A 12,894-nucleotide genomic window follows, 5' to 3' on the forward strand; every position below is an offset into this window, starting at 1 on the left:
TAGGTGAAATGACAGAATATTTCCAGAAAGAGGGATCTTTAAGCAATGTTTAACTATACAGAATGTATTTAATAAGATTTTAAGTGTCATATCTGGTAGAATTTTATAAATTTCAGGAATTATCCCATCTAATCCTGGAGCTTTATTATTCTTTAATTTTTAATTTAATCTTTCAATTCTGTTAGCAATATAGGTTTATCTAGAATCTTATTTTGTTGTTTTGATAATTTATTAATGATATTGTCTGCATGTCCTCCCGTGGTTGAGTGGCCTCTGAAAGACATGCTTGAATGTGCATGCCTTCGCTGAAGGTTGGGTATCAAGCTGGCAACTCGACACCATAAAAATCTACTGCCAATCATTAGCGGACTGGAGTTCCACTGTAGCGACCCCTAACCAGGAAAAGCCCAAAAGACAAACAAACAATAATGATATTGTTTATTAGAAATGTATCTATTATACTATCATTCTCTAAATAAGGAACTGTACCATTAATCGATTTATAATGTATTTTGAACACTTTTAATATATCTTTTAAATCGGTTGATTTTTTATGGGATTATTAACTGTGTATTTAGCTTCTTTAATACAATTTAAATTATTATTTATTTATTTTACATTTGTTAACCGGGAGAGTCCGACTGGATACATGTCCATTTTCAGCGGAGGCCCGGGGAGAAAAGCTCCAAGTACATAACAGACATATGAACATTGTTAATGCAAAAAAAGGAAGATAGTTGAGTTCTAAATACAATATAAAGATACATCACATCTTGGGAAAAAAAAAAAACAACAGCAGCATATAAAAAAAAAACTGTTATTAATCTGTTTCATTCTAATGGCCAACTTATATAAGTGTTTAGGGTTTACAGAATAGGACTGTAACTTTAGGCTTTCTAAATGTAAGGCAATTTTATGGTTTAGTATTTCTAAGTATTTCTGAATTGAGTCTGCCAGTGCTAAATGTGCCTGCTTGTCATTGGGTTTTAATTTTAATTTTAAACTATCTATTTTAGTTTGCAACTCTAATAGTTCCCTAGCCCATTCTTCATTAAAAAAAATACCAGTTCTTAATTTTACCATATAAATAAGCTTTCAATGAGTCCCAAAGTATGGTATCTGTTACCTCCACATTGTTATTAATCTCCACAAATGTATTTACTTCAGCTAAAAAAGTCTTTAAACCCATTAACTTTTATTATACAAGCTAGAATGCTCTGCCAAAATATTAGTTCATTTTTCACAGTGAGGTAAACAAAGGGCATTATGGTCAGATAATGGGCATGACATTATTAAAACGTCATTTAATTTTGAATAAGAACTGTTTGAAACAAAGACCTTATCTATGTTTGTTTAGGTTCCAAATCTAAAGGAATAATGAGTATAATTAAGTGCTCTTGCCAGTTTTAGATTATATATATCCCTAAGATTCATTAATGAAATACAATTTTTCAGTTTTATTGCTTGTGGGGTTATTTTAAATGTATTAAATCTGGAAGTGTCTTTATCTGTTAATAGAGAATTAAAATCCCCAGCCATAATAATATCACATCTGGCATGTAGAGTGATCATATCAAGATATTTATTAACCAATCTAGTTCTCAATCCATGTATCCAGTAGGAATTAACTAAGGTATAGACTTTCTTATTCATTTCTAACACCACCAAGCACAACATTCCATCCTTGTCAGAGAATGTATTTACATTTTTTGCCATATTTGGAGAGTTTTTCCATAATATAATCGTGCCACTTCTTTTATATTTAAAACAGGAGTCACTAAGAATGGTATAGCCATTAAAAGATATATTATCTAGATATTTTTTCAATAAGTGGGTCTCTTGCAAAAAGACTGGGCTTCATGCATTTTAATAAACTTAAGCAAACCAGCTATCTTTGTACTTTTGTTTAAAACATTAACATTGAGTGATAGACACTTTAAGCTAGCATGTGAGTCAAGTATTTTTAAAACTTCTGTAATATACTTTTTATATAATTACTTGAAGTGTCTTCTAAAATGCTTTAGCATGGATGAAGCAAAAATTAAGTATCAACTTCTGAAACAAATTCCTATATACAAGAATATACATGGAACATAAAGTTGCTGGTTTGAATAGATTATTAATCAAACCACCCACAATCAACATCTCACACTCCAAATAAATTATTTTCAGCTACTGCCTTATGAACAAAATACTAGAATTAACCATACAGTAGCAATTGTATAATAACCCAATATAACTCAGGCTTAAACTTAATAAGTTAACTAAACTCATTAGAAAAAGAATGAATAAAATATGCAGTTGGTTACTCTGGGATAAAGTGTATTGCAGACTTCTAATAGAGATCAAACATTAACTTTACATGTTACACATATGTGTCTTAAGTATGATTAATTTTACTTAGACTGTATTTAATTAGTGACCTCTATGTATCGAATATTTCTACGTAACAGTAGCACGATATAAAATGGGAAAAAGAAAGGAAAATGTTGTCTCAATTTAGTAGATCACCTTTACTACATGCCATGTTATAGAATACATCTTATTTATCAACGTCACTATGTAGTCTATAATATGATGATTAAAGAATCAAAATAAGAGACTATGAAAAAAGGCTTACTCATAATCCAATGGTCATCATCTTAATACACATTCAAGAACATAAAGACAAAGTCATTTATAATTATCCCCTCTTGTCCTTCCAATTCAAAAGTGATCTTATTCTATTTGATCATTACCATCCTTATAACCAACAACCTATTAAATATCTAAACCAAACATCAAACTAACATATTTCTAAACTAATGGACCCTTTCTTGTAAATCCAACTACCCATATATAGTAAACATTAACATTATGTCGTATCTACGTCCTTACATAGTATACCAGGTCATCTTAAACTTTCCTTTGAGGTATGCATTATGACACTTTTCCCCAAATCCATCTGACTCATCTATTTTTTCTTTTCTTTTTCAACCCTTCCCTTCCCCCTCCATCCCTTCCCCTTTCTTTCTTTCCTTCCCCTTTTTTCCTCTTTCTTTCTTTTTTTTTTTTTTTTTGCAAGGTCAAATGATTAGACTTCGTGTTGATTTTCAGTCTAGATAATCAACATATATCAATAAGCATGTGTTATCTAACAGGCTTCTACAGTGTAATTTGGCTTTAAATGTCAAAAGGCAAAACTGTGATATTTAATATGCATTAATATACATCTGTGTATTCTTAATATTTGGATGTAAACAACAACAAATAAGTACTTACTTCATATTCTGTATGGATAGGTATATAAATAGATCAACTCTTCCACTTGAAATAGCATGATATCACACCAATACATAGGAGGAGAGAGAAAAAAAGAGAGAGAGGTTGGACCTGTGCCACTATCAGACTGCATTTTATAGTTCTGAAGTTTACACAACACATACAACTTTAACTATTGAGTGACTCTAGGTAGTTGAATTAACTACATAATCTCTCAAGCCAGGTCTGAAATAGATGTCTGTTACTTGTTTATTAACTACTGAAGAAACCTTGTTGCTAAGCATATTGAAGATGTAAGAGAAATGTTGCTCATATAGATATTTAGTATCAAAAATATAAGCATACACATTTAGTTAACCTCCAAGCCTGCTGCTTACTAATGGCTTTACTATCACAATCCCAATAGAATACATATATTTATGTTATTAAGTGCCTTTTACAACAGACAGAAATAAAACAACCAGTCTGAAGATGGTATAATAGAATTCATGTGACAATTTGGTAAGCCAAGAACTGCATTAAATGACACTGTCCGTAAAAAAAAAAAAAGGTGAAACATTAATGAATTTCCATATTTGTAGCCTTTAAATTAATTATGTAATGTATTATAGCAGCTAGATTAGTTATAGTAGCACGTCTTTGATTTTTCCTTTTTTTTAAACAAAATACCTGTTTTCCCTGTTCTGCTGCTGTTTTGAGTTTATTGTTACTTTGGTCTCCATATTCCGGACATTCAACATAGGGTTAAAGGTCACCAACTGCTAATGATCAGTGTATTTAGCAGACCGATGTGGTGAAGGATCATGAACAGAGTTGGAAGTGGCACGCAAGTCTGTATTCAGTCTTTGAAGCACCTACAGGTCTTCAGGCAGTAAAACAAGGCTCATAATGAGTTTAAACTAAAAAAAAAAAAAAAAAAAAAATTAAGAGCTTGGGCCAACTTAATGCGAGCCTTGGATGTCTTACAGATGAGCAGATGTAATGTCATTGCCACAAAGACCATATAGCCCCCAGTAAAGATTTCCAACTATATTTCAAGGTCATAGAACATATCCCACTGCTCAAAACCAAGTGAAAAAATGCAATAATGCAAGATATGTAACAAGTTAGAAGCAAGCACACTACAAATTTATTGCCACCAGGCACAAGAAAGACATCCCCATATCTATCCCTCTGTAACAACAAAGTACTGCAACCACAGGCTTATGCTGAGCACAGTATCTATAAGGCAGCACAGAGTTTTAGATTTGAAAGACAAGAGATACATAAAAAATAAAATGGTGAGAGACACGTAAAGCTTTACTACCCCCAACCAAACCACAGAAGCATGTGCAACCAAATAAATAGATAAATTTGGTTAAATCTCAGCTGTCATACTTTTAATTATAAGCACCCTTATGAATCAAGCAAGTATTACCCCTCCATTTGCACACATAACGGCATTCTATTACAACCTATCTGCATGTAGGCAATATTAATAAGGTTTTTAGATATACTGAGACTGAGACTACATAATACAAACACACAGACAGATAACAGAGTTAAAATAAAGGAACATAATGAATGACAGCCACATAAGAATAATAAAATAAGGAAGAACACATAAGAATGATGAAAGGAGAGAGACAAAATAAAATTGCTATTTACCTTATTAAAATTTTCCCAGAGGTAAAGTTAAGGGCTGGAATATTTAAAATTGAAATAATAAACATTAATATATCAAGTCTATTTATCCTTTAGTTTTTTTGTTTGCTCTTTAGTAGACCTTCTATTTTTTGTTACATTTATCTTCAGGCTTTGTGCAGTCCAATCCATTCCCTGTATGTCTGATAATAAGTTTTTCTTTTGAACAAACTCTATAGCTTCCTTCAGAGAACTGAAGATCTTTTCTCCGTCAGGCATATGTATTTTTATCTTGGCCAGGAATAACATTTGGGCTTTTATGTTGAATTTTTTAAATAATTTTATTAAAGGAATGCATTATTTCCTTCTAGCAATAACAGAGGAGGTATAGTCATTATCAAAACAAATGTTTTCGCCATTAATTTTGACAGGGGGATTTGACCAGGCAGATTTTAATGCCAAGTCCTTATCTTAGATGGACAAAAACCTAACTATTATGGATGTAGGAGTGGAAAAGTTGCCAATTGAAACTGGTTTTGACAGACACCAATGAGCCCTTTCAATTATGAATGAAAGAGATTCAGGCAGGTTTAGTGCTGTAGGTAACCAGTTATTTAGGAACTTATCATGTTACTGTCCTCTTCTTTTTCTGGTATCCCATACATTCTTATATTGTTTCTCCTTGATCTACTCTCTAAATCTTCTACTTTTTATAGCAATTTGTTATTCTACTTCATAAGAAATTCATTCTGGCTTTCAAACTCAGACAATCTGCCATCAATGTCATTCACTGCTTCTTCAACAGAGGAAATTTGTTCAGAATGTTTTTTAATTACCTCATTGAGTGGATCCAATTGTTTATAGGTTCATAGGTTCATAGGTTGGTACTAGGTTATTGGCCCTAAGGCCTATGCAAGCCTAGCCATAACAATTCCCTGGAAATTTTTCCCCATGATATTTACTTCTCTGGGCCCCTGTCTAGCAGGGCAACTGACATGATCCCTGGGGTGAATTTCCTATCTCCCATCCAGTCATCAAGTTTCCTTTTGAAGAGGGCCAATGAGGTGCCCTGCATGACATGTATGGGCAGTCTATTCCAGAGTATGGGGAGTCTCTGGGTCAGGAACCTATCCCTCCAGCATGTTTTGTTCATTGTGATGATAAGGTTTAGATCCCTGGAGCGTGTGGCTCTGAGGGATTGGGATTTCTTTAAGTGGAGCATTTCCAAAAGGTCAGGGTTTGACATGGCCTTGTATGTTAAGCAGTCATTGCCTCTGAGTAGATGATATGCCACAGAGTATAGCTGGAGTTTTTTTAGACGGTCAGCATATGGCATCTGCTTTAGGCCTGTGATTCTTTTAGTGAGGTATTTCTGTGGCCTTTCCAGCTGTTGCAGATATCTTGTGAGGTACATAAAAAATGGGGCATTATACTCCATAATGGGTCTAATGAGGGATGAGTACAGTGGGACAATGACCTCCTTTTTTCTGGATGAAAAGCCCTTAGTAATGAGGTGTGCCATGTAGAAGGATTTCCTGACTGTTGTGGCGATGTGGTTATCGAAAATGAGACCACTGTCCACTTGTGTCCCTAAGTCTCTCATCACACTTTCGATGTTTAGTGTCCTGCCACCTATGTGGTAGTTCATGGGTACATGTTTTTTTCCAAAGGTGATGACTATACATTTCTTGGCATTAAGCTTGAGCCCATGGCTCTGGCACCAGGCATCTGTTTCTGTAAGGCCCTTTTGTAGAATATCCACATCATTTGGGGATTCAATAATGGCTCCCAGTTTGCAGTCATCTGCAAACTTTGTTAGCCAGAGTCCCTTAGTGTTGGCCTGTACTTCAGAGAAGTAGATGCCAAACAAGAGTGGTCCCAGGACTGAACCCTGAGTTACTCCACTTGTCACTTGTCTTTGGATTTGGAGTCGGCTGCTTTTACAGTCTGGGTTCTGTCAGTAAGCCAGATGGTAACCCATTGAGTGATGTAGGGATTTATGCCCAGCTTAGTAAGTTTATCTATGATTCTAGAGTGGGGGATGGTGTTGAAGGCCTTGGCGAGGTCCAGATAGGCTGCGTGGACCTCCTTACCCTCGTCCACAGCTCTGGAGACTGATTTGAAGAAGTCAATCAGATTCAGGAGACAAGATCGGCCCTTCACAAACCCAAACTGGGTGAGGTCCAGTGTCTGGAGGTTGCCAATGTCTTTGTTTATAAGTTCCATGATAATGCGTTCCATGCCCTTGCAGATCAGGCTTGTCAGACTAATGGGACAGTAGTTCCCGGGATCCAAGTTGGATCCTCCCTTGTGGAGCAGGATAACTGCAGCTGTGCACCACTAAGTGGGCGCGAAGCCTGAGGTGAGGCTATGATTAAACATGACACTTAGGTGGAGTGCCAGTTCATTTTGTAGTTCATGTAGTACACAGCCTGGGATGTCATCTGGTCCCATGGATGCTGTATTCTTAGCTTTGGAGAGTGCTGTTTCTACCTGTGTGGCTGTGATTATCAGAATTTGGCAATCTTTTCATATTGAAATGGGCCCTTTAGGGGATGAGAGGGGAGTGAAGTTGGCACTAAATTGATCTGCCAGGATATTGGCAATATCCTTGGGATCAGTATATTTAATGCCATGCTGTTGTAGCTCAGAGCAGATCTGAGCATTGCCATTTAGATTCTTGACATAACTATAGAATGCCTTGTGGTTGTCTTTAGAATCTTTGGCAATTTTATTTTCGTTACTAGCTTTTGAGGATTTTATGAGGGATCTCAGCTTCTTACTGAGGCTGGTGATGGAGTTTTTTGCATCCTGGGATTTTCCCCTTTTCTGAAACAGTTTCTTCCTTCTGTTGTATAGTTTGTTTATAGCAGGGGACCACCAGATTGGCTTCCTTTTTTTGGAGAAGACCATCTTGGTTCTATTTGGGATGGCACGATTCATGCACGAGTGGATGTGCTCATACAGTGCCTTAGTGTAGGATTCTGCAGTCGAACTTCCAGATCCTGTCTGCGTGGGTGTTGTGAAGTTTGACACTTCTGACTTCAGTAGCATGAAGTTGGCTTTGGAGAAGTTTTTTAAGGAGGTTTCCTTACTGGGGGTGGGGTGGGATGTGGATGTCAAGGGTGATTTGCTTATGGTCAGACCTGACCAATGAGGGGGTGACCACTGGTGTGGAACATCTATCTCCCATGTTGGTAATGACCAGGTCTAAGATATTGGAGCCCCTGGTGGGACAATGGATTAGTTGATCCAGGGCATTGGAATTTATGAATTCCAAGAACCGTTGGGAAAAGGAGTTGGTACCCGAGTAGTTTTCCCAATTAATGGCAGGGTAGTTGAAATCACCTAGTATTAGGGTGTTTGGTTGTATCTTAATATTTTTCAGTATGCTTAGGAAGGTGTAGTGAGAATCTTGGGGTATGGTGGGGGATTTGTAGCAAGCTACAATTTGGATTGCAGTCTTACCTAGTGTTAGTTGCACCTTCTGTCTTTTTTTATCTTGTCAATTATGTTTTCCATTTTATCTATTTTGATTGACAGTTCTTGAATATTAGTAATTAAGGATTGTAGTTCCTTCTTCACTATGCTCTCCTCATGTGAGGTATTCGAGTTACTCATATCTGAATCACTTGTAGGATAACTTCTGATAGGAAAAGTAAAAAAAAAAAATATATCTAAACTTTTTTTGAAAAATAAAATAAAAGATAAAAATATTTATTTTGAGAAGTAGAGTAGTACTTTTCTTCAAAAGTGGAATAAAATTTCCTGTCAAAATAATAAAAAATAGGCAGAGCTAAGGTTCAGTGCTTTTAGCTGGTTGGCATCTTATCCATGTTCCCTCATAAGACTTACTCCTGTGGTTACATTCTTGATGCTCAGTACATAACATACAGTTCAACATGCACTTCTGCACCAATAGTTTAATATCCCATAACATATAGTTCTCTTACATTTGTAAGACAAGCCTATGTGTCAAAGGAAAAATATACTTTAAAAATGATCAAAACACGGTAGGTTCAGGTTAAGGCACTTTAATCTTGCAGCAAGGAGACAAAAACGTGCTAATACAGAGTTTGTCTAACCAGAAACAGGAAATGCATTCATTTTTATAGGTTATCAAATTAATCCTGTCCTACCATGCTGACGTAACAGATTACCACCTATTCATCATCATCTGCTGACCATCTTTCCCATGAATTTCTGCTGATTTAAACAATTTTTATGTGAAACTTCCTGAGGAAAACAACATGGCCTTGGTTACTTTCAGTTAGATACTTGTTATGTTACATTCAAGATACTACGGCTAAATCAAGCACAATGCTAGCAGTTCATTTCTCTAATAATCCTTTATCTACCTTATCTCTAAACTATTGCAGCTGCAGAGGTTCCCATCCTCTGAACAAGGCTGTTTGTCTAGAATCATTACATTTATATTGTTGATTCATATGCTTCTGACCTAGCAGATAAACACCTGCTTCTCAAGTACATTTCCACAAGTCATAAACAAGAATTTTGCCGTGATAGCAGTTGCTAGGTCAGAGGGCAACTTGCAAGTTTCAGTAAGCATGCTGCAGTTTTAGAAAAGCATATTTCAGTCTCATATGAAACTCAATTTGTATAAATCACAGTGCATGAAAAATAGAATGAAAAGCATATTAAAAACACTTGATTATTAATTTGGCATTAAGCATACACACATTAATACATATTTTTCTAACATCTCCCTCCTGTTAATACTTTTTATTCTATTTTCAAAAAAGGATAAACAGCTTGCTTCTTTTCCTAACCTCTTCCATTCAGGATTTGCAGTTAACAAAGTCATTCAGTTTAAACTTTTATGAAAGTGTCTCGCATTCTAGCAGCTCTTCATACTCAGTACTTTGATACATAGTCTCAGATATGGATATATCTATGAATTCTTTAATTAATTTTTTCATGCAGGGGATTCCGCAACAAATACAAACTCCTATGAGGAGTAAACCTACCCCAATAGCAATCAATATATTCATAAAGATGGAGCCCCACCCCCCGAAGGCATTCTGAAAAAACTCTGTCAGAGGGTTTGGGCCTAGTTTGGTCATGGTCAACACTTGCTGAATCACCTCAAGATGGTCGTTGATCTCATGCTGATGATCAGGAATGAACACACAGCACTCTTCTTTGATTAAAGCACAAGTTCCGCCTCTCGCCGCTAGGGTGAAGTCAAGAGCCATTCGATTTTGAAGCACTACAGTTCTCATGGCATTCAGTTCATCAGTTATCAGTTCAAGGGCAGAAAAAGTTGCATTACTCATTATTTCGAGTTGTTTGGATAGTTTCCGCAGCTCCCATATTGATTTGACTCCACCATACATGGGTGATATACCTGCCCAGGATATAACAGCATCGCTCAAGTCCATGTTCACAAGTTTGGTTCCCACATTACGATGGTCTTTCTATCCCGCTTTGATTCGTCCCACTGGATTCTCAGGTTTCTTAACAGTCTTTTTGGTTATGTCTCGAGTATTTTGAATACTCCCCTGAGGCAAAACTGCAGTGTGTCAGATGGCCGGAACCAGGTATCCCAAAAAACAACTGCCAGACCAATTCTCAGGTAACCATTTATATGCCTTTTTGCCACATACAAAATAACAATCCTCTACCTCTGTCATTATTTTGTTACGAAATGACTGACCTGCATGAAACATTTTCCTATCTATCATTGATAACTGTTTGAAAAGTACAGGATTGTGCTGTACCTGATCAAGAGTTTTATACATAGATTTCAAAAATGTGTCATAATCTGTACTACAAGATCCACTCAAATCATTTGGTTTTCTATAACATTTGTACTGTACTGTAACATTGCATTTACTACATCCAACTTGGATGGAGTCATTTTTATAAAAACATACAATTCCTTTTTGTGTCACAGGCAAATACAGTGCTACCTTATCTTGTGCTTTGATAGTGACTGTGTCAAAAAAAAAGATTTTCCCAGGTCTCATTGACCCCTAGGGGGATAGCAGTCATTAATAAACCCCCGTATGCTGTTGGTATGGCCGTACAGACCCAGCAGTTCGAAACATTGAAAGTCTCTGTGTACACACGTGTAATTGCCTGATAAGTGTTAAAGTTTGGATGCCAGTCTATGTTTGGTTCATTACGTCTAATCAGTTTAACCTTTGTGGCAGGAAAAAAGTACGGCCACAGCAAAAAGAACAGTGTGATCAATATTGCAATAAAAACAATCATACAAGTTTTCTGAAGTTGCTCAGTGTCTCTACTCACTCTGTATCTGGCCATTTTGTTCTTGTTGTGCAACAGTAACAAAGTTTTTGTCTAATTCAAAGTTTTTAACCAGTTTACAGTGTGTCAAATGAATCCAGGAAACTCATTCTGCAATCTTGACTGCAGTGAGTGTCAACAACAGTACCTCGTACAGACCTTCCCACTTCGGAGAGCTCCAATTCTTCCGTTTCACAATCTTCACCCAGACCCAGGTGCCTGGGGCTACTGGTGCTTCCAATTTCGATTGATCTTTATCTGAAACAGAATTTAACTGCAAAAGTTTGTTATTCAAAAATCGCCTCATATATCCTGCAAGTGAACTGTCAGCCTCCTGCTCTGTAGACATGAGAGCTTTCCACTGAGGTGTATAATATGCCCTCCCAAATAAAGTTTAAAAAGGAGTTAATCCCTTTACATTTGGAACAGTTTTCATACTCAACAGTGCTAAAGGCAAACAGTGCACCCAATTTTTCTGTGTCTCTTCTATCAACTTCCTAAGCTTATTTTTCAATACCCCATTGTGCCTCTCTACTAGCCCTGCAGATTGAGGGTGGTACGCACAGTGGTTCTTTAATGATATCCCAAAATAACGACTGAGTTGTTGGATTGTTTGGTTCACAAAATGTGTCCCATTATCACTATAAATCTTTTCCGGTATACCAAATCTAGGTATAATTTCTTTAACGAGGACCTTTGCAACAGTAGCTGCATCTGGATTTTTGGTTGAAAATGCTTCTACCCATTTGGAAAACATGTCTATAATAACAAGGCAATATTTCTTATTCTCACATTTATTCAATTCTATTAAATCCATACAAATAGTATGGAACGGGTATGGTGGTGTAGGAAAATTCCCTCGCTTAGGCTTCAACGCCCCTTGTGCATGATGCTTGTTACAAACATGGTATGCTGCACAAAATTTTTTTGCATAGTTTGTAAACCCATAGGTTGTAAACACTCGATTCACTAACTGTACCATCCTCCCTGTTGAGACATGGCTCTGCCCATGGCTCAACAATGCTGCATATCTAAACAAATTAGATGGCAAGATCGGTTTCTTTTCCTTGGAGATGTACAGTCCCTTTTCGAGGATTGCTCCTCGTTTTATCCACTTTTGTTTCTCAGTGTTTGTAGTAAGTGTCTGCATTGTTTTTAACATTTCTAAATCTAAAATTTCTGATGGTTGTAATTCCTCGCTCAAAAGAAAAGTTTCTGTGGCTGAGGCTGCCTGCTTTGCAGCTGTATCAGCCCGTGCATTACCTTTTGAAATTCTATCCTGTTGTTTCGTATGAGATACGCATTTGCAAATAGTTACTTTTTTGGGTAACTGAATTGAATCTAACAAGTCTAAAATAAGTTTCGCATGGTTAATCGGTTTACCAGTAGATGTTATTATTCCTCTATTTTTCCACTGTTGCGCAAAAACATGTACAGTAGAAAAAGCATACTGACTATCAGTAAAAATGTTCACTTTCTTACCTTTTGCTAAGGTACATGCCCTTGTTAAGGCAATCAATTCTGCTGCTTGTGCAGATAAGTTGTGTGGTAAAGGTTTTGCTTCTAAAGTTTCAGTATCAGAAACGACTGCATACCCCACTAGGTTCTGTCCTGTAGGACCCCTCCTGCACGAGCCGTCCACATGGCATGTCACCTCGGCATCATCCAAGGGAACATCCATAAGGTCTTGTCTTGGTACTGTCTTTTGTTCAATCTCCTGCAGGCAGCAGTGTGGTTTGT

The sequence above is a fragment of the Protopterus annectens genome, chromosome 9.part0, assembly GCF_019279795.1.
Source record: "Protopterus annectens isolate FY-2018-M chromosome 9.part0, PAN1.0, whole genome shotgun sequence".
Taxonomy (NCBI): Eukaryota; Metazoa; Chordata; order Ceratodontiformes; family Protopteridae; genus Protopterus; species Protopterus annectens.